This window comes from Chiloscyllium punctatum, chromosome 18 (genome assembly GCF_047496795.1).
Source record: "Chiloscyllium punctatum isolate Juve2018m chromosome 18, sChiPun1.3, whole genome shotgun sequence".
NCBI lineage: Eukaryota > Metazoa > Chordata > Chondrichthyes > Orectolobiformes > Hemiscylliidae > Chiloscyllium > Chiloscyllium punctatum.
In genome coordinates, this window is record NC_092756.1 from 67,491,461 (window position 1) to 67,518,216 (window position 26,756).

General features: G+C 42.5%; 1 pseudogene; it reads right to left on the reverse strand.

The window, feature by feature from the left end:
• Positions 1–203: 203 nt before the first annotated feature.
• Positions 204–26,756, reverse strand: part of LOC140489159 (NACHT, LRR and PYD domains-containing protein 3-like) — a 139,430-nt pseudogene continuing 112,877 nt past the window's right edge.

Below are 26,756 nucleotides of genomic sequence, written 5' to 3' on the forward strand. Positions count from 1 at the left end.
CATCACTTCAACTGACAAAAGGGCAGAACTCCAAAAGCTTGTGTTATGGACCAGGCCAGACCCCCCCTCAAAATACATTAAGGTGGTAACCTGGACTCTAACTGCTCATATTTTAAAGGTGGATGTGAAATGGGTGTTCCAGGTGTAATGCAACTAGTCAACCCACTCCTTATTAAGCAAAACAATTTATTTAAACACCATGGTTAAACACAAACAAAAGAAAGGAGAATTTAGAATATCGTAACTTAACAGAATACTTGATACAGTAACTTAACTAATTAACTGTTCCAATATAGTAACATCCCATAAAACACACCCCTTGGCAAAAAAGGCAGATTCAAACATATTCTTACGGGCAGGAGGGAACAACATCCAGAAAAGATTTCAGAGGCAGTCAGTTAGGAATCATTTACTAAAGCTTGCAACCCTTTTGGTACTCTCACATCTTGTGACTGCTACAGCTTAAAAAAAAACAACAGACACCCCTGAACTGGGAGAACTGGTAACTCCCCTTCCATTGTTAAACTGTTTAAAAAAAATCCTAGCTCCCTAGATTCTTCAAAAAAAAAACAGGACAAAATAACCTTTTTAAAGTGGCAGCATCATCACACTTGTGATTTCAAATAAACCAGTTAGAATATAACCTGGTGTCATGTGACTTTTGACTTTGTCCACCCCAGTCCAACACTGACACCTCTGCATCATGATCTGGTATGTAGAGGAGAAAGTAGTCCAACTTGAAGAGGCCCTTGTTGTAAAGAAGACATACCTATTGTATGGTACAAGTTTATATTGGTATGATGTTACCGTAACTTTGATAATGAGATGATGAGAGAGATTAGGCTTTATTCCTTGAAGATTTCAATCTGTTTCCCACCTCCCAAATCCATGTGACATCATTAGAACAGAAATTGTTGAGGCACTGAAAACAGAGGTAATTTTCCAATCTTAGATACAGAGATGAAGCTCAATGTATTCCTCAGCATTATGCCTTTCAGATTCTTGCACTCTTTTAAAAGAAAAACAATTCCAGCAAAGAATGCACCACTCCCATTTTGCTAAGTAATTACATGATCTCCCACCCTCACCCTGATTAGTCTGTCTGATGTATTAGAAGAACAGATGGTGTACATTCACATAAGATTTACCATCAACAGGCCGGTGATATCCGTACATCACATACTGAATAGCTTGTTGGTCCTGTGGAGGAGTGCTGGGGGAGCACAGTTGTAAAGCTGAAACTTAACTTTGTGTGATTCATCTTTGAAGGATGGTTCACAATTTTAAAATGGTTAAATCAATCAGTGTTGTCAAACAAAATTAGTCTTTGTCAACATCAAATCTCTTATTTTGAAGCAGATTGGTCTCCTTATAATATGACTTGTAGCTTCTGTCTGGAATTCATCAGTTTCTCCAACTCATTGCATCCTTGGAGGCTGAAACTATTTGCTTGTAATCTGTAAAGGGGGGGGGGGGGGGAGAAAGGGAAATAGCACAATTGTTTAATAGGGCTGTGTATAATTCTTTCAGATTAAATAACTTGGAATACAGTTAACAAAAAGTTAAGTTGAAAAGGTAATAAGACCAGATGAGAATCCCTTTATAAGTCCATCTGTCTTAGCCTTGACAACCCTGTGTGGTAAAAAAATTCCACATATTCACAACTTACAGAAAGGAAATTCTGCCTCATTTTCCTATTCAAATGGGTGACCCCTTGCCTCTCTTGCTTCTAAATTCCAATGAATACAGGTCCAGTTTACTCAACTTATCCTCCATACAATTCAGCCATACTGTTTCAAGCTAAATAACATTTCCAGTGAAATAACGTCATATCATCAAATCATGCTTTATTAACACATGAACTAGTCCTTGACCAGAGTATCAGTATCTCTGTCACTCACCATTTTTTATCTGTCAGCCAGGACTCCATGATTGGGGCTGTTAATCTGGTTCAGAGAACTCATTCCATGAGGTTCAGCTGGCTGACAGTGTTACAATCATGACTTTGAACTGCCTCCAAAAAGGTGACCAAAACTGGGCACAAATTTTTACACTCCATTTTCCTTGAAGTAAAGGCCGCCATTCCATTTGCTTTCCCCATTACATGCTGAAATTGGATGCTAGCTTTTTGCAATTTATGCAAAAGAGCACCTAAATCCCTCAATGCTACAGCTTTCCACAGGGTCTTTCTCCGTTTAAAGTATTCAGCTCCTCTATAGGTGCCATGGAGTCTCAGAAAAAGCACAGAAGGTGTGAGGCTGTCTGTGCCCCAATGTTCAGCCCAATTCTATTTTTAAAATATAAAATGATTTACAGAATCTTACATGGACTCATGCATAAAATTCCGCAAGTACAAATTCACCCCACGACCTTGTGTGTGGGGTGTGGGTGGAGTAATGAGTGTCTGTGAGAGAGTGTGTGTATGCTTACGTGTATGAGTGAGAGTGTCTGTGGTAGAAGTCTGCGTGTGTCTGTGTGTCGTGCAGTGGGGTCACCTGTAGTGTGCCATGAACCCAAGGTCCTGGTTGAGGCCATCCCAATTAGTAGCGAACTTGATTTTCAGCCTCTGCTCGGCCACTTTGCATTGTTGCCTGACTCAAAATCCGCCCTGGAGGATGGTCAGCTGAAGGTCAGAGGTCAAATGGCCCAGACCGCTGAAGCATTCTCCAACGGGGAGAGAACACTCCTGTCTCTTGATTGTTGTGCAGTGTCTATTTATCCGTTGCCATAGCCTCTGCTCAGTCTTGTCAATGTACCATGCCTCAGGGCATCTTGCCTGTAGCGTATGAGATAGAGAATGTTGGCCGAGTGCATGGGGGATGGTGTCCCTATGTGTAATGGTGGCATCTGTGTTGACACTCTGCCGCAACTGCCATGACAGGGTTGTATGGTGTTCTCCTGAAAGCCAGGCAGTTTGCTGCAGACAGTTATCTGTTTGAGGTTTGGTGGCTTTTAAAAGAGAGAGACGTGAGGAAGATCTTGTCAAGATGCTCATCCTCATTGATGAGGTGTTGCAGGCTGTGAAGGAACAGCCATGGGGACCAAATTTGCACCCCAATATGCCAACATTTTCATGCACAGGTTTGAACAAGACTTCTTCTCTACACAGGACCTCCAACCAACACCATTATACATCAGTTACATTGATGACATTTTCTTCCTCCGGACCCATGGAGAGGAGTCACTGAAACAACTATATTCAGAACCCCTAGTTTTGGATTCAATAACTTCATTCTCCATCTTAAATGAAGAATTCAATCATATTATGGTTACACTTTCCACAAGACCTTCTACAACAAGATTGGTAATTAATCTTATCTCATTGCACAGTACCAGTCTAGAATAGCCAGTTCCTCAAAAGTATTGATCCAAAAACCTATCATTATGTTTAAAAAAAGACATTCCAGGAAATCCACCTACATTACATCATTGTTAATTTGTCTTATGTAATCTACATGTAAATTAAAGTCATCCATAATAATAGTTGTACCTTTATTGTTAAATGCCCTGACTTACCACCTCCATTACTGTTTGGAGGGTAATAGATAATCCCCAATATTTTCTGCGCTTTAATTCCCCTTTATCTCCTACTAATTCATAAAGAGAACATTCATTACAAATTTGAGTTCCTGAATGAAAAATATGCAATTCTGAAAATAATTAAAATTTCTTACACAAGCTCTTCCAAATCAGCACATTTCAGTACAAGATGTTGGAAGAGCTGCAGAGAGTTATCTGTAAATCCATTGAAGGAGAGGTCCAGGAACTTCAGTGTATTCTTCACACAAAGAGCAGAAACAAGGTCCCCACAGCACTCATCTGTCAGATAATTGCTCTTCAGGCTATTTAACAAAAAGAAAAAGTAAGGCAGTGAGGCAGATACATAGAAGTGGTGACAAAGTGATAGAAATCAAGAGTGTCAGAAAGAATGGGGAGAATGGGGACTAGAGGAATGAAAGAGAAAAAGAGCAATGACAGAAAGTGTGGATGATAGACAGATGCAAACAAAGGGGGGGGGGGTGGGGGGTGGGAGAGGAAGTGAAAGAGAGGGCAAAGATTCATCAACAAAAACAATTAGCAGAATGAGATAGTTAAGACAAAGAGATGGAAAGGGGAAGATTCAGGGTAAGACACATGACCCTTGAAACAGAAGAGAGGCAGACAGAGAAAAAGTAAGGCACAGGAAAGAGAGACAGAAAGGAGAAAGTGAACAAAGCAGACTGACAAAGACAGAATGTGATGAATGGGAATGTATAAAAAGACAGGAGGAGGAGTAACAAATGGGAAGAGAAAGATAAAGAAAAATATATAACATGAAGAACAGAAAGAAAAACAGGAGCAAAGAAGCAGAAAGAGAAATCAAGAGATGGAAAGAGAGAAAATAGAGAAAATGACAAAGGAAGGAACTAATTGCGAGGCAAGTTCAGTATAACTCTTCAGAGTCATACCAGACAAAACATTAACTGTTTTTTCTCTCCATAAATGTTGCCAGACCTTGTTGGGTTTTCCCAGCATTGTGTTTGTTTCAGATTTTCAATGTCTATAGTATTTTGTCTTTATTCAACTGAGATAAGCAAATGTATAGAGCTGTATAGATGGACAGCAGTAGAGAAACAAAAGGAAATAAGACCAAAAGAGGAATAATCTTTTAGTTACAGTTGTATGAAGAATGAGAAAATGTTTAATTTAAATTTTCCAAGATGAGAAAAAGAGAAATGTAGAGACAATGGCATAAGGGGGAGATTGAGACAGAGTATATAAAGCAACAAAACAGTAAAATTATTCATAACAATGCCAGAATAATAAAGATTAGTAACCTCTAATTCAATGTTCTTTATTCTTCAGCTGCCAACTGCATTAGAAAATATAACACATTGTTAAATACTGCACCTAAGAATCAGTGTGAACAATATTTCTGGAAGATAAGGAAAGAATTGGAGGTAGTGCACAATTGGTTAACTAGATTGATTAGGAGTATGGAGGGATTATCCAGAAAGAGACACTGATTAGGTTGGGCCTGTAGTCATTGGAGGTTAAAACAATGCAAAGCAACCTTTTTGTAACACAAGATTCTTAGAAAAATTGACAGGGTTAATGTGGAGAGATTGCTTCTCCCAGTGGCAAAGTTGAGGACCAGAGGGCATACTCTCAAAATAAGGGAGCACCCATTAAAGACACAGAGACAGAGTCCAGAATTGGGAAAAAAAAATCAAGTTTGCTTCCAATTTCAACCTTGCTCTCACTTTCATGTGGTCCACCTGACTCCTCCTTTCCACAACATCTGTTTCCATTTCTGGGGATTGACTCAGCACATATCTACTGCAAACCCACTGACTCCAGTTATCTTTACTGTACATCCATAAAAAGGAGAAAAACAATGAGGACTGCAGATGCTGAGACCAGAGTCAAAGACTGGAAAAGCACAGCCAGTCAGGCAGCATCCGGGGAGCAGCAGAGTAGACGTTTTGGCCGCAAGCCCTTCATCATAGACTCTCCTGTTGCTCAGATGCTGCCTGACCAGCTGTGCTTTTTCAGCAGCACACTCTTCGACTCTACATCCACAAACCCTGCTTCCTGTAAACTATTACATTCTCCTATTTCCTCAGTCTTCTGGGCACTTGTTCCAATAATGGCAACTTCAACAAGGGGAATTCGGAAATTGCTATTTTCTTCTTCAACCGAGTATTCTCCACCTCAGTGGTTGACAGGGCCCTCCGTCCTCCCCATTTTAACCTTCACTTGCTCTTTTCCCTCCCACATCAGCGATTGGGACTCATCTTCACCTACCAACACACTGGCATCCACATCAAAAGCTTGTGATCTGCCATTTCCACCACCTCCAGCAGGATGCAACCACCAGACATTTTCCTCCCTTCCCTTGTCTGCCTTCAGCAGGGCCCATACCCTCTGGGACGCCTTGGACCATTCATCCTCTGCTCCCAACACCCTCACTGCAACTTCCCAAGCAATCATGGAAGGTGTAACATCTGCCTGTTTACTTCCTTCCTCCTTTCCATCCAAGGTCCCAGGCACACCTTCCAGCTGAAGCACCTGTATGTAACTCAATCTAGTGTATTATATTTGCTACTCACATTGTGGTCCTATCTACAGTGGAGAAATGAAGCACAGACTGGGTAACTGCTTTGCAGAACACCTACGTACTGTCTACAAAAATGACCCTGTTTCCAGTTGCCTGCCATTTCAACACACTGCTATGTTCCCTGGCCAACATCTGTCTCAGGCTTGCTACAGTGCTTCAGTGAAGCTCAGAGCAACATCTCATATTCAGAGCCCTCCAACCTTTTGGACTTGATATTGAATTCAATAATTTTAGGGTCTGATTACTCTCCTCCCATACCCTTATCCCAATTCCCCATGTAGTTCGGGTAAGTGATACAGTCCAGAACAAACACGTGGATAACCTGAAAGCTGGTACTTTGCAAACGGGACAGGAGCAAAACGTACCTTCAGAACAGCCAGAGGCCCAGCAGAAATCGCAGATGCTCCCCCGTCATTTCATGTCAAGAAAACCTGAATCCAAATGGATACAGCCTTGATACCATTGCCACCAGAAGTGGAGGAGGAGACTGAAACATTCCGGATGCAAGCGACCTGCCACGGTCCAGTATACACCATTTATGTCTGAGTCCGAGTCAGCAGAACCAGAACTGAGGTGAAAGACTCCAGAGAAGTTGCAGACCTACATCCCTGCAGTTGAGGGCTGGAGCAGGGGGTTGTAGTGATTGGACCTCCAATAAATACAATGCTCTTCATTGGTCCAGCTTAACAACCCCAATCAGGAAAGCCATGGCTGACCAATAAGACCAGGAGATTAGAATCTCCTCTGCTAAGGATTGACTGAGCTGGCTGGCCACAGGCAGTGCACTGTATTAGTAAATAAAGGGTGATGGGACACCAGCATCATTTTGATTATACTAGATTCCCTACATCTGTACAGTTATTTCACTTCCTATGTGAAGGACCAAATGATCAGAATTGGGGGTACAGGAAAGTGCACAAAGAGTAGAATTCAATCCTGGAATCTCAATGAGTTATTGGTCATGAAGAGTTGTAGAGGAGGAAAGACTATTGAAAAGAAGGAGAAAAGTTATAAATTGAAGGCTATTACATGGATGTGTTGAGTAATTCTGTTTGAGAACCCTGCATTTTTATGGTGTGGAATATTTGTCCTTTTACATCACATCACTCAAAACAAATTACTTGAAGTTCTTTTCAATGCTTTGAATACATTTTTATAAATTGAGGAGCAAGGAAGTGATCATGCAATAAAAAGGTTGCAGTCAGCCCATCATGTTTGTGTGCAGTTTCTAAAGCTGAAGGGGTCTCTGGGACACACACACACACACACCAAACACACACACACCACATGGCCAACCACTTCAGCTCCCTCTCCCACTCCCATGCAAAGCTTGGGCTTCCTCCACCACCAAATCCAAGCCACCAGATGCTTGGAGGAAGAACGCCTCATCTTCTGCCTTGAGACTGTCCAATCACATGGCATCTATGTCAATTTCACCAATTTCCTCATCTCCCTTCCCCCCACCTCATCCCATATCCAACCCTCCAACTTGGCACCATCATCTTGAACTGTCTATGTTCCTTCCCACCTATTCACTCCACCTTCCCCACCACCTATTGCCTTCCCAGCGGCACGGTGGCACAGTGGTTAGCACTGCTGCCTCACAGCGCCAGAGACCCGGGTTCAATTCCCGCCTCAGGCGACTCTCTGTGTGGAGTTTGCACATTCTCCCCATGTCTGCGTGGGTTTCCTCCGGGTGCTCCGGTTTCCTCCCACACTCCAAAGATGTGCAGGTCAGGTGAATTGGCCATGCTAAATTGCCCGTAGTGTTAGGTAAGGGGTAGATGTAGGGGTATGGGTGGGTTGCGCTTCGGCGGGGCGGTATGGACTTGTTGGGCCGAAGGGCCTGTTTCCACACTGTAAGTAATCTAATCTAATCTAATTTACCCTCAACACCACCTCTACCCTCCCTTTCCCCCCACCTACATTCCTGATGAAGGGCTTATGCCCAAAATGCTAAGTCACCTGCTCCTTGGATGCTGCCTGACTCTGTGCTTTTTTCAGTGCCACACTTTGACTGCAGTTATTCAGGGCATTAAGGTATTGTATGCAGTTTTCATCCCCTTGTCTGAGGAAGGGTATTCTTGCTCTAGAGGCAGTACAGCAAAGTTTTACCAACGTGATTCCTGGAATAGCAGGACAAAGACACAAGGAAAGATTGAGTCAGGTACGATTGTATTCACTGGAGTTTAGAAAAATGAGGGGGCATCTCAAAAACCTACAACTCTCTAACAGGACGAGACAGGTTAGATGCAGACAAGATGTTCCCAGTGTGGGTGAGTCCAGAACCAGGGATCATAGTTTAAGGATAAGGGGTAAATCTTTTAGAACCAAGGTAAGGAGAAATTTCTTTACCCAGAGAATGGTGACACTGTGGAATTCACTACCACAAAGTGGTGGAGGTCAAAACATTGTTTTCAAGATGGAGCGAGATATAATTCTTACATTAAATGGATCAAGGAATATGGAGAAAGGTAGGATTAAGGTATGAGGTTGGTTATCAGCCATGATCACAACAAATAGCAAAGATTAGAGGGGGTCAAGTGGCTTACTCCTGCTCCTACCTCGTATGTTTCTACGAACAGTGGTTACAGGGTCACTAGGGGACTCGTTATAAGTCAACATTTTTTTATTGAATTCAAATTTCACCATCTGCCATGATGAGATTCAAATCCATGTCCCTTGAACATTAGCCTGAGAGCTTTAGATTATAAATCCACCGACACTACTATCTCCCACAACTTCACTTCTCACTGTATACCATAATTCCTAACTTTATACCATATGCAAATTCTGTCAAATACAGCAGAAGCAAGTAATGCTGACAGCAATATTTACAAAACAACAATTTTATTTATATCTACACTTAATCTTCAGTGAAACACGCATGCGAATCTTACCTTAATGCTTCCATTCCGTTATCACGTGTTTTAAAGGCCCAGCAGAGATATTTCACACCCATATCTCCAATCACATTGAAGTCCAGATGAAGTTCTTTAATTGTTTTAAGCTCAACGAGAAGGGATGCAAGGGCCTGGCAACAATTTGCAGAAAGATCACTCATGGAAATCCTAGGATATTTGAAAGCAGACAATAGACAGTTGCTTTATTTTATAAATATAATGCGATTTAGTTAACATTATGCAAATTAGAATCTGATTAGGAAAAGTCCTGGTAGTTGCCTCATTTGAGACAAAGCTAAAGGGTTCAGATTCCTCTTTAGAAGCCTGAATACATGATCCAGGCTAAAAGGTCCACTGCAGTACTGAGGGATTACTGCACTGCCAGATGTGAGCTCTTTCAGATAATTGAAGCTACATTGCGCCCCTCAACTGGCCCTGAAACTCATCTGATACTATTCAAAAGGAAATAAGGCAGCTGTCCCCAGTGCCTTGGCTGACTTTTAAACATTAAGATTATTTGCAAGTATCACCGCTCCTGAGGAACTAGAACATCCAAATTGTTGGGATTCTTACAACTCGGATTCTAAAAGCTTTAAACTGCAACTGCCTTTTCTTGATTTTTACAGAAACCCTCCACTTCTTTTTAAAAAAATTTGTATTGGCATTTTATGCACCTTTGATCTCATTTTTTTCCACAGGTGTAATAGTGGATAAAATGCCACACCCAGTCTTGGAAGTATCTGATTTTTGATCTTGTTTAAAAAGTTCACTTGAAATGTGTTTGCTAAGTGCCAAGAAAGAGAAGTTGTGACTGTCAGAGAGGGCATTATGAAAAAGAAGAGTCATTTAGAGTCAGAGATGTACAGCATGGAAACAGACCCTTCGGTCCAACCCGTTCATGCCGACCAGATATCCCAACTCAATCTAATCCCACCTGCCAGCACCTGGCCCATATCCCTCCAAACCCTTCCTATTCATATACCATCCAAATGCCTCTTAAATGGCGCAATTGTACCAGCCTCCACCACTTCCTCTGGCAGCTCATTCCATACACATACCACCCTCTGCGTGAAAAAGTTGCCCCTTAGGTCGCTTTTATATCTTTCCCCTTTCACCCTAAACCTGTGCCCTCTAGTTCTGGACTCCCTGACCCCAGGGAAAAGACTTGGTCTATTTATCCTATCCATGCCCCTCACAATTTTGTTAACCTTTACAAGGTCACCCTTTAGCCTCCGATGCTCCAGGGAAAACAGCCCCAGCCTGTTCAGCCTCTTCCTGCACCTCAGATCCCCCAACCCTGGCAACATCCTTGTAAATCTTTTCTGAACCCTTTCAAGTTTCACAACATCTTTCCCATAGGAAGGAGACCAGAATTGCACGCAATATTCTAACAGTGGCCTAACCAATGTCCTGTACAGCCGCAACATGACCTCCCAACTCCTGTACTCAATATTCTGACCAATAAAGGAAAGCATACCAAACGCCTTCTTCACTATCCTGTGACTCCACTTTCAAGGAGCTATGAACCTGCACTCCAAGGTCTCTTTGTTCAGCAACACTCCCCAGGACCTTACCATTAAGTGTATAAGTCCTGCTAAGATTTGCTTTCCCAAAATGCAACACCTCGCATTTGCCTCTCTCTCCTGGCCATTAGATATTAGAAGTAAAAGTGCAAAATTTGCAGACTTTGTGGAAGTGACTTATTGGTTTGAGACAAAAGAAAACTGCAGATACTGGAAACTAAAGTAGACAAGCAGGAGACTGGAAGAACATAGCAAGTAGGCAGCATCAGGAGGTGGAGAAGTCAATGTTTCAGGTGTAACCCTTCTTCAGTCCTGAAGGGATACACTCAAAACACCTACTTCTCCATCTCCTGATGCTGCTGGGCAAACATTGAGCAAAGATGCTGCAGACAAATTTGATTCAGACATAATTATTACAAGTGTGTGTCCTTTAATCCCTGCTAGGGAGAGGAGAGACAAAGATTTCAGCAACAGTCACCATTTCTGATCAGCAGACAAATCTCTGGGCCTACGTTTTCTTTGAAGAGACTGGTGACAAAATAGAGGAAGGGGATGACAAGCTAAAAGTCAAATTTGTTGTTGTTTTGCTGATGATATTCAATCAAGAATGTACTGGAATTTTCCTACAACTCATTTTGCTTTGTGGACATGTGGTGGAACTTTGCTTTTGCCTATTTTCTGCCCAAGTGTGTTTCATTCTCTGAAACCAGTGCACAGTACAGCCAACTCAGTCAATTCTCAACCAAGAGTATTCTAATTTTTTTTTAAAAACAGAAACAGTACAGTTTACATATAATTAACATTAGCATCTGTATACAGAGAAAGAGCAATTTTACAGAGGAAAGGAACAAAGCCAGGTCCCGAACCCCACTGTTCAACCAATTTTCAGGGAAATGAGGACACACCTCAAATCCCATTTTTCAGTCTTCACAAAACAGTAACAAATAGAAAAGATGGTCCAATTAGATTTTTTTTTAAAAACGCATAGAATACTGACCCCCAGCAACCCACCCACCCCTACACCCCTACACCCCTTTCAGAAGAACCTATGAGCCTCCCAGCAAGGCCCACCCAACCCTGGGACCCACCTGCTAGACTCACAGCCCCAGAGCCCACCCCCACACTCTAGGACACAGCAAGTGCTCACGTCCCAACACACAGATGTTCAGTCTTTACAGAAACTTAGTCCATGAGGAAGGATCAAGCCTACCCACAGGAACAGCTCATCTGGCAAGATGTACTTTCACAGGGGCTCAGTCCAAACACCAAAAGTGAAAACACATTCAAAAAACAAAACCAGAATGCAAAGGCTAAGCCCTGCCACAAAAAAAAACAACATAGTCCTTTCCTCAAAGAAAGAGAAAAGAGTAACAGACTGTAACCAGCCAGTGAAACTACAGTTCCCTAATGGGGCTTGAATTACATGTGAAGCACATTGGCTTTAAATCAGACAGTTTAGAAATAAGTCCTCAAAAAAAAAAACAGTTAAACTGGCTGGTTTACAAAGCCAGTTTTGTTAGGAATCAAATTCTCCTCCCCCAAAAAAGCAGAAACCAACAGCAGCAATAACACCAACTGTGGCTCAGCCATCACAGAGTCAGTTCCCTAAACTGAGGGTATTCTAACTCTCCTGGTTATTTTTAAAATGTTACTAAACAATACATAGTTTACAAAATGGTTAACATGAACAGCTGTATTTACAGAGAAACAGCAATTTTACAAGGGAGAGCAACAGCAAAGCCAGGCTCCAAATCCTACCATTCAACCACTTTTCAGGAAATGAGGACAAACTTCAAATCCCACTTTCAATCTTCACATAACAGTAACAAATGCATAAGACAGTCCAATTACAAAAAACAGCGCATACAAAACAGACCCCACCCCTCCAGCAAGCCAACCATCTCTCCCACCTTCCAACCACTAAGGTAGCCTACCCCTATGCCCCTTCTGGCTCTCGGTCCACCCTGACACACCTTCTGACCACCTCTAGGACAGCCCGTCCTGCTTCCCTAATCTTCCCCCACCCCAGACAACAGCGGTCAGGACAGTCTATCCACCTTCCAACTTCCCTAACTGCCCTTCACACGTTCCAGCCACCTCTAGGATAGCACTCCCCGGTACCTGCCTGGGGTGACAGCACAGAGGACAATCTACCCGCCTTCAAGCTCTCATCTGTCCCTAGGTACCATCTGGCTCTCATCCACCCCGACGCACCATCCAGCCTGTGGACTGCCCTGACACACCTTCAGGCTACTTCTAGGACAGCCCATCCTGATTATCCCTTCTCGGGATGACAGCGCTCGGAATGGCCTACCCACCTTCCAGTTCACAGGACAGTCTAACCACCCTCCAGCTCTTGGGGTGACAGCTTTCAGAACAACCTATGAGCCTTCCAGCTCACAGAGAGGCCTGCTAGACCTAGGGATACAAGATATTGCAGGTGAAAACCCCAACAAGCAACAAGACAGTCAACTGCCAAAAAGAATGGCCTTTCTGGTGCAGAGTTCGTTACCATTCTCTTCAAAAAATTATTCCTGGGAATGGATTCTGAGTCCACTCCAGTATACAAAGTGCATTGTCAGAAATGGAGTCCATTGCTAAAACCAGAGTCCACTCCTGAAGGCAGCAAATGCACAACACACAGGTGTTCAGTCTCCATAGAGTCCTGGCTTATCCATACAGAACCAGGAACACAGTACATTGAAAAGGTGCAGTTAACTCACAGGGGTTTGGTCCACTCCCACAGGCAAGGTCTATTCCCAAGCTTCAGGATGCAGCAAGTGCTCACCTCCCAACACACACACATTCAGTCTTTACAGAGGCCTAGTCCCAGGGCCAGGCCTACCCACAGGAACAGCTCATCTGAAAAGATGTATTTTCTCACAAGGGATTTAGTCCAAACACCAATAAACAAAGAAAGCTAGAGTGCAAGGGCTGAGCCCTACTACAAACTCAACATTGTCCTTTTCTCAAAAGTGGAAGAGTAACACACAGGCTGCAACCAACCAGTGACACAACAATCCCCTAATGAGAACTGAGTTACACCTGAAACACATTGTGTGGATCAGGCAGTTTTGAAATCAGTCCTGAATAAAGAAGAAATACCAGTTAACAAACTGGCTAAATGATTCAGCCAGTTCAGGAATTAGGTTTGCCTATAAAAGCCAAAATCAACAGCAGTAGTAACATACTGACTGTGAGGTAAAAACAATGACTGCAGATGCAGGAGCTCCTTGGATGCTGGCTGAACTGCTGTGCTCTTCCAGCACCACTAATCCACATACTGACTGTGGTCCAGCCAGCACGGAGTCAGTCCCCTAAACCGAGAGTCCAAATTTCCTGTATATAAAAAAATGTTATTAAACAGTATAGAATACAGTTAACAATAAACAGAAAACAGTTCACACAAAAAAACACGATACACAGGGGAAAGGGCAGCAAAGCCAAACCTTAAACCCCACTGTAGAACCAGTTTTCAGGGAGCTGTGGACAAACTTAAATCTCATTTTCATTGAAAGATAAATGTAACAAACACAGACAAGACAGTGCAAACAAATCAGAAACAGTGTGTAGAGCACAGACCCAATATAGTTATAAAAGACAACTGACACCGGTCTGCAGCACATACTGATCAAACCGTGCTTGGCCAGCCTTCCTGCAGGACAGTCAGCCTTCCGGCCTCCGGCCACCCTGCGTACTGACCGACCCTCCCCAGACCCGCTTTCCTCCAAGATGGTCGTTGACCGCCCAGCTCCGAGTCGCCCCACGTACTGACCGGACTACCCAAGGCCGCTTTCCTATGAGCTGGTTGTTGGCCCTCTGATCATCGGCCACCCTGCGTACTGACTGACCGACCCTCCTCAGGCTGCTTTCCTCCAGGACAGACATCAGCCACTGGCTTCCAGTCACCCTGCATACCGACCAAACCACCCCCGACCACCTTTCCTACAGTAAGGCTGTTGGCCTTCCAGCACCTGGCTGCCCTATGTACTGCCTGACCCTTTCTCCTGGCCAGTGTTCCTATGGACCAGCCATTGGCTGTCTGGTTCCCAGCCTCCCTGCGTACTGACCGGCCCTTTCCTATGGGCTGCCATCGGCTACCTGGCTCAGCCTCCCCTCATACTGATCAGCCTGCCCTATACCAGCTTTCCTGCGAGGACGTTATCAGTTGCCTGGCCCCATCCACCCCACGTACTGACAGGCTCCTCCCAGCCTGCTTTCCTCCAGGCCGATCATCAACCCTCCGACTCCCAGCCAGCCCATGTACTGACTGCCCCTCCCGGACCAGCTTTCCTATGGGCATGCTGTCAGCTGCCTAGCCCCCCAGCCACCCTGCGTACTAACAGACCCACACCCAGCCCACTTTCCCCCAGGCGGATTATTCACCCTCCAGCTCCCAGCCACCCCTTATACTGACTAGCCCACTCTAACCCACACAAACACAATTAATTTCAAAACCCACATACAGTCTTTCCTTGTTGATAGAGTTTCACCCTATGACAAGATATTTACCCTATCCATTGCTATGATCTCTGTCCTGTTTGTTGAGATACCAGTGACTTACCAGCAAATGCTCAATATCATTCAACATAATTAATGTACACTGCGCATAATAAACTTATTCTGCATTGTATCATTTAATGAAGCAATTACACTCTGAAGAATATAGGAAACTGTGAAAATATTTCCATGTTTCCACTGGTCTTGAGGTCATTTACTGAACGTGCAGAGAACAGCATTGCCAAGAGGGAAGAAAATGATCTTGATGTGTTATCTTCAGAGTGAAACTCACTTATACAAATTTGCAAGTTAGTGTTGACTGATGCTTACCTGAGACACTGCATGTTGGATCTGTGGTTTGTTGATATTTGACACAGGAGTTTGACACCAACATCAGTTATTTTATTTACACTGATGTCCAAGTCCAGTAATTCTGAGTTCTCTTTGACAGCAAAAGCCAATTCTTCACAACAATCGTACGTCAGGTTGTTATATTTCAAACTGAAAGAATGCATATTTATAATTTACAGAGACAAGGTAATTTTAATGAACTCATTCTTTAGGAATCTATGAACAACTCTGATGCAAGGGGAAAATTTAGCATTTGCTTAATTCAGCCTCATATAATTATTTTAAAGTTATTTTCAAGAGATATAATGGAAATAATTCTGAATTTTGCAGTAGTTTGAAACTATTCAGCCTCAAATATGTGCATTTAATCTGTTTCAAATGAACCTCAATTTCCACAATGCATCAGTAGAAAGAGAGAAACAGAATTCACAGGAGGAAACATTGCAGGTCTTTGATGCTTGGAGAGGCAACAAGAGACACAAGCTAGTTCTTTTCAAGAACACCACTTTAGACAATGGCAAGGTCACTGGCAAGTGTCCACTTGGAATCAAAAGTCCCAGGGGCATGGGTTGGCATGAGTGGGACATGGGGAGTGTGGGGATAACATAGAAACACAGAATGTAGGAGCAGGAGTTGGCCATTCAACTCTTCAAGTCTGCTTTGCCATTAAATATATCATGGCTGATCATCCAACTCAGTAGTCTTATCTCCACTTTCTCCCCATCAATTTTCATCTCTTTACGCCCGAGAACAATATCTAGCCACCTGATGAAGGAGCAGCGCACCGAAAGCTAGTGCTTCCAAATAAACCTGTTGAACTATAACCTGGTGTTGTGTGATTTTTTAACTTGTCCACCCCAGTCTAACACCAGCACCTCCAGATCATAGCTCCTTCTTGAAAACACTCAATGTTTTGGCCTCAACTGCTTTCTGCAGCAGAGAATTCCAAAGCCTCATACTCCCTGGGTGAATAAGTCTCTCCTTATCTCTGTCCTAAATAGAATCATAGAGTCATAGAGATGTATAGCATGGAAACAGACCCTTCGGTCCAACCCGTCCATGCCAACCAGATATCCCAACCCAATCTAGTCCCACCTGCCAGCGCCCGGCCCATATCTCTCCAAACCCTTCCCATTCATATACCCATCCAAATGCCTCTTAAATGTTGCAATTGTACCAGCCTCCACCACTTCCTCTGGCAGCTCATTCCATATACGCAGAACCCTCTGCATGAAAAAGTTGCCCCTTAGGTCTCTTTTATATCTTTCCCCTCTCACCCTAAACCTATGCCGTCTAGTTCTGGACTCCCCAACCCCAGGGAAAAGACTTTGCCTATTTACCCTATCCATGCCACTCATAATTTTGTAAACCTCAGCCTCCAACGCTCCAGGGAGACCAGAATTGCACGCAATATTCCAACAATGGCCTAACCAATGTACTGTACAGCCGCAACATGACCTCCCAACTCCTGTACTCAATATTCTGACCATAAAGGAAAGCATACCAAATGCCTTCTTCACTATCCTATCTACCTGCGATTCCACTTTCAAGGAGCTAATGACCTGCACTCCAAGGTCTCTTTGTTCAGCAACACTCACCTGGACCTTACCATTAAGTCCTGCTAAGATTTGCTTTCCTAAAATGCAGCACCTCGCATTTATTTGAATTAAACTCCATCTGCCACTTCTCAGCCCACTGGCCCATCTGGTCCAGATCCTGTTGTAATCTGAGGTAACCCTCTTCGCTGTCCAATTTTGCTGTCATCTGCAAACTTACTAACTATACCTCTTATGCCCGCATCTAAATCATTTATGTAAATGATGAAGCGTAGAGGGCCCAGCACCGATCCTTGTGGCACTCCATTGTTCACAGGCCTCCAGTCTGAAAAACAACCCTCCCCCACCACCCTCTGTCTTCTACCTTTGAGCCAGTTCTGTATCCAAACGGCTAGTTCTCCCTGTATTCCATGAGATCTAACCTTGCTAATCAGTCTCCCATGGGGAACCTTGTCGAACCCCTTACTGAAGTCCATGTAGAGCACATCTACTGCTCTGCCCTCATCAATCCTCTTTGTTACTTCTTCAAAAAACTCAACCAAGTTTGTGAACTGATTTCCCACGCACAAAGCCATGTTGACTACCCCTAATCAGTCCTTCATTTCCAAATACATGTACGTCCTGTCCCTCAGGATTCCCTCCAATAACTTGCCCACCACCGAGGTCAGGCTATAGTTCCCTGGCTTGTCCTTACCGCCCTTCTTAAATAGTGACACCATGTTTACCAACCTCCAGCCTTCCTGCACCTCACCTGTGACTTCGATGATACAAATATCTCTAGCTTCCCACAGAGTCCTCAGGTACACTTGATCGGGTCCTGGGGATTTATCCACCTTTACCCGTTTCAAGACATCCAGCACTTCCTCCTCTGTAATCTGGACATTTTGCAAGATGTCACCATCAATTTCCCTACAGTCTACTGATGCAAAATACTCATTTAGTATCTCCCCCATTTTCTGCAGCTCCACACAAAGGCAGTCTTGCTGATCTTTGAGGAGCACTATTCTCTCCCTAGTTACCCTTTTGTCCTGAATGTATTTGTAAAAACCTTTTGGATTCTCCTTAATTCTATTTGCCAAAGCTATCTCATGTCCCCTTTTTGCCCTCCTGATTTCCCTCTTAAGTATACTCCTACTTCCTTTATAATCTTCTAAGGATTCTCTCGATCTATCCTGTTTATACCTTACATATGCTTCCTTCTTTTTCTTAACCAAATCCTCAATTTCTTTAGTCATCCAGCTTTCCCTATACCTACCAGCCTTTCCTTTCACCCTGACAGGAATATACTTTCTCTGGATTCTCGTTATCTCATTTCTGTAGGCTTCCCATTTTCCAGCCGTCCCTTTACCTGCGAACATCTGCCTCCAATCAGCTTTGGAAAGTTCTTGCCTAATACCGTCAAAATAGGCCTTTCTCAATTTTAGAACTTCAACTTTTAGATCTGGTCTATATTTTTCCATCACTATTTTAAAAATGATAGAATTATGGTCGCTGGCCCCAAAGTGCTCCCCCACTGACACCTCAGTCACCTGCCCTGCCTTATTTCCCAAGAGTAGGTCAGGTTTTGCACCTTCTCTAGTAGGTATATACACATACTAAATCAGAAAATTGTCTTGTACGCACTTAACAAATTCCTCTCCATCTAAACCTTTAACTCTATGGCAGTCCCAGTCTATGTTTGGAAAGTTAAAATCCCCTACCATAACCGCCCTATTATTCTTACAGATTGCTGAGATCTCCTCACAAGTTTGTTTCTCAATGTCCCTCTGACTATTAGGGGGTCTATAATACAATCCCAATAAGGTGATCATCCCTTTCTTATTTCTCAGTTCCACCCAAATAACTTCCCTGGATCTATTTCAGGGAATATCCTCCCCAGCACAGCTGTAATGCTATACCTTATCAAAAATGCAACTCCCCCTCCTCTCTTGCCTCCTTGTCTATCCTTCCTGTAGTATTTGTATCCTGGAACATTAAGTTGCCAGTCCTGCCCATCCCTGAGCCATGTTTCTGTAATTGTTATGACCCTTAGATTGTGATCCATAATTCATAACTCCTGCATTAACCCTGCCTGTTCCTGTTAGAATTTTATAGATTCCTCTGTTATCTCTCTTCATTCCTTAAAGCTTCAGTGAAAATAGCCCTAACCGATCCAATCTCTTCCGCCCTTCCGCCCTGGGGAAAAAAGCCACTTAATTTCCACTCTATCCATGCCATTCACAATCTTATAAACTTCTATCAGATCATCCCTGAACCTCCTGCATTTCAGTGAAAACAAACCCAGCCTATTCAACCTTTCTTTATGTCAGACTTGGCACCCTGGGAAAAGCCAAATAAGTTTGTGATTTTGAACATACTGCTGGAGGTCCAGGGCAAACTTTCCACTCAACCTGCTGTGGAATCTGGCAGCCTTCTCACCTCCTGATGAAGGGTTTTTGCCCAAAACGTCAGGACGGCACGGTGGCACAGTGGTTAGCACCTCTGCCTCACAGCGCCAGAGACCTGGGTTCAATTCCCAACTCAGGCGACTGACTGTGTGGAGTTTGCACATTCTCCCTGTGTCTGCGTGGGTTTCCTCCGGGTGCTCCGGTTTCCTCCCACAGTCCAAAGATGTGCAGGTCAGGTGAATTGGCCATGCTAAATTGTCCATAGTGTTAGGTAAAGGGGTAAATGTAGGGGAATGGGTGGGTTGCGCTTCGGCATGTCGGTGTGGACCTGTTGGGCCGAAGGGCCTGTTTCCACACTGTAAGTAATCTAATCTAAGTACATCGATTTTCCTGCTCTTCGGATGCTGCCTGACCTGCTGTGCTTTTCCAGCACCATTCTGATCTAAACTCTGGTTTCCAGCATCTGCAGTCCTCACTTTTGCCTAGCCTTCTCACCTCAATCAAGATGGCTAAACCGGAATTCTAATCCAGTTTGCACGTGTGATCTGAAAACAGGAATTCAGGTTGCCATTATAAAGATTATGTTCTCAGAACAATGAATTCTCCAACCTCAGGAATGAAAAGTAGGGCAGAACTATTTGTTTAGTTCCTATGCCTTTCCTGATTCTCCATAATAAATCCTCCTGGGTGGATCCAAATTGTTTTTGCTAGTCTTTGCCTTTTTACACACCTTAAAAGATTTATAGCTTTTTTTTTGTTTCTCAGTAGTTTATTTTCATTTTCTATTCTATTTTATGTGTCTTAATCAGTTGCTAGATCCTCTTTTGCTGAATTCTAAAATGCTCCGTACATTAATGTTACAACAATTTTGGCAACTTTATAAACATATTCCTTTGTTCTGATTCAATATTTAACTTCACTCTCCTGGTGGAAGTGGTTCAACTGAGGCATTCAACAGAGTTTTAGATGATTACTTGGATAGAAAAGGTGTGTATGGATATGGTGAAAAGGCAGGAGATTGGCACTATGTAATAGTGTAGATGGGCTGAATGGCCTGCTTCTGCTCAAAATAATTCTGCAACTTTTCTAGTCACAAGTACAGCCACATTACCAATCATAATTCTGAGCTTCAAAGGAATGTAACTTTATTGTAAATCTTGCATTAGTTCTTAAAATATTTGCCATTGCCTGCGTATCATCGTAAACTTTACCAGAACAAGAACAAAGATCAATACAACACAGGAATAAGTCCTTTGACCCTCCAAGCTTGTGCCAACATATTTTGCCCTTCCGTACTAAAACTGTTTTCACTTATAGGATCTGTATACTCCTTTCCTATTCATGTATTCGTCCAGGTACTTGTGAATGCTGCTATTGTGTTTGCTCCCACCAACTCCTCTCGCAGCACGTTCCAGACACTCACCATCCCTTGTCTGAAAAACCTGCCTCACACATCACTTTTAAACATCCCCACTCACACTTTGAATCTGTATCTACTAGTAATTGACCCTTCCGCCCTGGGAAAAAAAGCCACTTAATTTCCACTCTATCCATGCCATTCACAACCTCCTGCATTTCAGTGAAAACAAACCCAGCCTATTCAACCTTTCTTTATCATTAAAAACCCCCCATATCAGGCAACATCCTGGTAATTTTTTTCTGTACCCTCTCCAAATCTTCTGGTAACATGGTGACAAGAATGGTATGCAATATTCCAAATGTGGCCAAACTAAAGTTCTGTAAAGCTGCAGCACAACTTGTACATCCTTACACTCAATGCCCCTTCCAATGAATGCAAACATGCCATCAGCCTTTTTTACTACCTTATCTACCTATGCTGTCACTTTCAGTGATCTGTGCACCTGCACACCCAGATCCCTCTGCATATCAATCCTCCTAAGGGTTCTGCCATACATTATATACTTTCCACCTATAGTTGACCTTCCAAAATGCATCACCTTACATTTGTCCAGATTACACTCCATCTACCATTTTTCTGCCCATGCCTCCAACTGAACTATATCCTGCAGTATCCTCTGACAATCGTCCTCACTATCCACAACTCCACCAATTTTTGTATTGTCTGCAAACGTACAAACTGGATCAGCCACATTTTCCTCCAAATCATTATGTAGATCATGTAGAAGTCCCAGCATGGATCACTGTGGAACATCACTCGTCACAACCCTCCATTCCGAAAAGCATCCTTCCATCGCTACCCCGTCTCCCATCACTAAGCCAGTTCTGTATCTATCTTGCCAGCTCACCCCTAGTACCTTTTGTACTAGTCTGCCATGAGGGACATTGTCAAAGACTTTACTGAAGCTCATATAGACAACATCAATTGTTTTTCCCTCATCAACCATCTTTGTTGCCTCCTCAAAAAACTCGATCAAGTTAGAGAGGCAGGACTTCACCCACATAAAACCATGTTGTCTATCGCTAATAAGTCGATTTGCTTCTAAATGTTTATAGATCTTGATCCTGAGAATCTTTTCCAATAATTTTCCTACCAGTCACAGTAGGTCAGTGTGGCATTTTATAAAGTTCGCCTTTTGGAACAAGACCAGCCAGATGTAAAACTCGGAGACAGATTCTCAATGAGGCCTCACACATACAATTCAGTGTCTGACCTGAGGTTTCATCTTTTGTATCTCTACTTGATTGAAGTTTGGGAAATTTGGCAGATACTAATAAAACCTTTAATTAATGTAGGAATGTGGCTCTGAAAGCTTGTGATTTAAAATCAATCTGTTGGACTATAACCTGGTGTCGTGCGATTTTTGACTTTATTCCTTAATGATGAAGTCTAGAATACTGTATGCTTTATTAGCACCTTTACCTGTCCAACCACCTTCAATGACTTATGCACATATCCACCCATGTTTCTCTCTTCCTGCACACTCTTTGGAAGTTACCCTTTATTTTAAACTGTCTCTCACGGTCTTTGTACGAAAGCATAACATCTCAAACTTCTCCACTTCAAAGTTCATCTATCCACATTTGTTGCACAAACTTGCCAAAGTCTTTTTGAAGTTCTAAACAGTTTACCATTCTTCTAAGTTTTATGTCATTTGCAAACTTTGATACTACCCCCGCACACCAGGATTGAGGTCATATATATATCAGGAAAAGCAAGAATCTCAATATTAACCCTTAGGGAACATAATTTTTTTTTGTCCTCATGAGACAGACTTTCATCCCTGGATCAAGATGTTTTATTCTCACCCCTTGGAACCAAAAACCTCTCTGATAACGTTGGGAAACATAAACAAATTTTCAACATTCCCATTGATTAATTATGTCTTTCCAATTGTCATTCTGGATTGTATCCACACTTCCACTAGGTCCTACTAGAGTTAGCCATGTGTAACAAGTTCTGCAAAATCAAGTGGGACTCTGTTTCTCTCTCCACAGATGCTGCCAGACCTGCTGAGTATCTACAGTACTTTGCATTTTATTTCATGCCTTGAGTACTTTATTTTTGAGTCCATCTTAAAAAAACTATGCTGTTCAAAAATTTAGTCATGTATAACAGAGACGCTTCGAGGAATACTGGTTCAAATACCAAATCATCCAAATAGTAACCAACCCACCTCAATTTTTGCAGTTTGCAGACATTGTTCTTCAATGCACGACACAGAATTTTAACTCCAGCGTTACCAAGCTTATTGTGAGTCAGGTTCAGATGAAACAATGCTTTGTTTTGGGCGAGAACAGAACTCAAGACCTCACAACAGTCGCTGCTGATCTGGTTGTGATTAAGACTGGAGCAGAAAGCAAACATTTTCATGTCATTTACAGTGAGATAATTATGAATTCCTAAAGTATCTATTTTATACAGAATCACATGGTATTTACACCTAAAGACACAGATTATTTGTCCTAGATGCTGGTTCATATGAGACTCCTCCCAGTATAGTTTGTAGAATTCCTGTTATTTCTTTCTCTCTTCTGTCTTGATGTAGTTTAACATTAATATATTAATCCTATTACAAGAAATCCAAGAAGTCCATGGATGTCTTTGTAACTAAGACCATCAGGTCAATTGTCCCTATCCCCACACCGATGAGCTAAGCTGGCCAAATCTCCTCTCTTCTACACTAACAGTACTTTTCTTTTCAGATGTTTTTCTCTCCTTTAAAACCTCCTCAACCTTTACCCTTCACCTCAAAACACCAACATTTGCCCCCACTTATTTTGCAAGCTCTTGTGCCCTTTTCAGTTTCCCTTTCCTCTCCAAAGTTGTTGAACATATCACTTCCAAGCCCTGTCTTTACCAGATCCCATGCTTGAATCCCTTCAATCTTGTTTCTGCCCATATCAAATAAATGAGATTACATTACAGTGTGGAAATAGGCCCTTCGGCCCAACAAGTCCACACTGACCCGCAACCCACCCATACCCCTATATTTACCCCTTGCCTAACACTACAGGCAATTTAGCATGGCCAATTCACCTTACCTGCACATCCTTGGACTGTGGGAGGAAACCGGAGCACCCGGAGGAAACCCACGCAGACACGGGGAGAATGTGCAAACTCCACACAGTCAGTCACCTGAGGCGGGAACTGAACCCAGGTCTCTGGCGCTGTGAGGCAGCAATGCTAACCACTGTGCCACCGTGCCACCCACAAACAGAATAATTGCAACTGTGTTTGCGTTATTCATAAAGTTGTTTTCAGTGAAGTACCAGGAATTTAATTTGTTGTAGTTATTGTTGAATTGTAGACATATATCGTTCTTGCTGAATTGTCACCGTGTGGGTGAAATTTCATCATGTAACTTTCACTGTGGCTGAAATGTGATATCGCATTCAGGTTGTACATGTAATTTTATTTTGCAGTTGACTTTGACAGAGAATAATTCTCTCAAATGATTCGTAAATTGGACAAGATGTCTCGTTGATTACCTTTTGGAATGAATTTCATGAAATAAATTGTTTGAAAGACAATGTTAAGTATTCAGAACTTGATGGAATCGTAACAGCACAGAATCGTTATGATGTGGAAAGGGACCAATCGACCCGTCGAGCCCCCACTGGTTCTTCAAACGAGCATCATTGCCGAGCATCAATCTCCGTCTTTTCATCCATAACTTGCATATCACTTCTATCCACGTATTCATTCAGTGCTGTCTTGAATGGTAAAAAAAATCATCTGCCTTTTTCACATTTTGTAGAAATTCATTCCATATCCTCAGATTTCAACTCATCCCTGAATTTTTTTTCCAATCTCTGTCCTCTGGTTCTTTTTTACATTATGAGCAGGAACAACTTCTCTCTCTACACTCTATTCAATCCACTCAAGATTTTGGAAAGCTCAATCAAATAACCTCAAGCAAAATAATCCCAATTTCTTTCAATGTATTTTCATAACCTGACGTAAATCAATGGCTCCCAGCATGGCCGAAGTATGTCATGGTTAAGTCTGTCGGTGAAGCTGTCAAGTCAGAAACAATGAAGCGAGCAAATGTTTCATTGTATCCTTTGCAAAAGTCCTGCACAAAATCGGAAGAATGCTAATTCACTTTCATTTGTTTTGGGATATTTATGAGCAAGATGAATGGAAGCGTTTTCAAGACAGAATAGTTAATGGAAAGGACACACTTATACAGTCTGTGAAAGTGTAATCTCATACTTCTTCATTTCCAAATCTAGATTGCCTTGTTTCCTGTTACCTCGTTCCAGTACTTTCTACATTTCTTGTTAATGTAATGTCTTAACATGATGTTAGTTTCTGTGTTTCTCTTCTCTATAAAGTTTCTTCAGAATACTTCAGATTTTTTATGATATCAAAATATTTTATTATAAATCTTTTCAGCTGTATAAGGCTACCTCACAACTGCTTGTATGTAAAGGATTTCGACAAACTTAGGTTTATGTTACACATTTTTAATTTTATGCAACATCTCGGAAACAGATGATTGTTTCTCGAAGTCAAAATCACAACCCATTTCAATTCTCTGCATCTCCTTCTATTGTAGCTAACCTGGCAGTGATTGTGATCTTATCTCGAAGAAGATGCGGTCTCTCCACAAATATCATATATTATCTTGTCTCTATGGCAGCAACAGATCTTCTGGTCGTGGTCATGGTTGTAATATTAAACTGTATTGCTGTGATTTATTTCCAGTTCAGTTTCCTGTCTATCACACCTGTATGCAGTGTTCGCAATGCATTAAGTTTTGCATTAGATCTCATGGAACACAGGGAAACCCACACAGACACAGGGAGAACGTGCAAACTCCACACAGTCAGTCGCCTGAGGCGGGAATTGAACCCAGGTCTCTGGCGCTGTGAGGCAGCAGTGCTAACCACTGTGCCACCGTCCCACCCACATTGAAAAAGTTCTCAAAGTCATAAATCTTTTTTTTGTGAATATGACACATCATTGCTCTGCTTGTCCTGCCTGCAGCCTATAGCATAGTTTATCATAGATCACTGATTCAACATCCATGCACTATGACTTGTTTTATCTCTCAAGACTAGAGTTTCATTTGCAATAGTTTATCTTTCACTCCCACACTGAAGGATCTATCCTTGGACAATTCCAACATCATTGATAACATAATGCCACTTTTAATATGGGCAATGACAGCAACTGATCACCTCTCATGATTCATAGAACACAGAACTGGAGTGGGCCCTTCGGCCCACAACATTGTGCCAAACATGACACTAAATGAAACTAATCCCTTCTGCCTGTCCGCAGTCCATAGCCCTCCATTCCTTATCTAAAAGTCCCTTCAATACCCCTATCATATCTGCCACCACCACCACCCATCACTTTGGGTTCCGAAATCCTACCTCTCTCTGTGTAAAACACCTGACCCTCACATCTCCTTTGAACTTTCCCCTCGCACCTTAAATGTATGCCCCCTTGTATTAGACATTTCAAATCTAGGAACCCTGTCTGTGCATCTCATAATTTTATAGTTTTCTATTAATTCTCCCCTCAGCTTCCATTGCTCAAGAGCAAACAACCTGAGTTTTTCTAGCCTCTCCTTATAGCTCATACCCTCTAATCCAGGCAGCATCCTGGTAAACCTCTTCTGCACCCTCTCCAAAGCCTCCACATCCTTCCTGTAATGTGGCAACCAAAGTTGAATGTGGTCTAAGTGTGGTTTTGCCAAAGTTTTATAAAGCTGCAACATGAGATCCTGACTCTTGTACTCAACTCCCCAGCCAGTAAAGGCAAGCATGCCATACACCTTCTTTACCACCCTATCTACTTGTGTGATTACTTTCAGGGATCTGTGGACTTGAACCCCAAGATTCCTCTGTACATCAATACTGTCCAGAATCCTGCCATTAACTGTATACTTTTCTTTGCCATTTGATTTGCCAAAGTGTAGCACCTCACACTTACCCAGATTAAACTGCATCTGCCAACTCTCGATCCACATCTGCAACTGATCTACATCCTAGTGTATCCT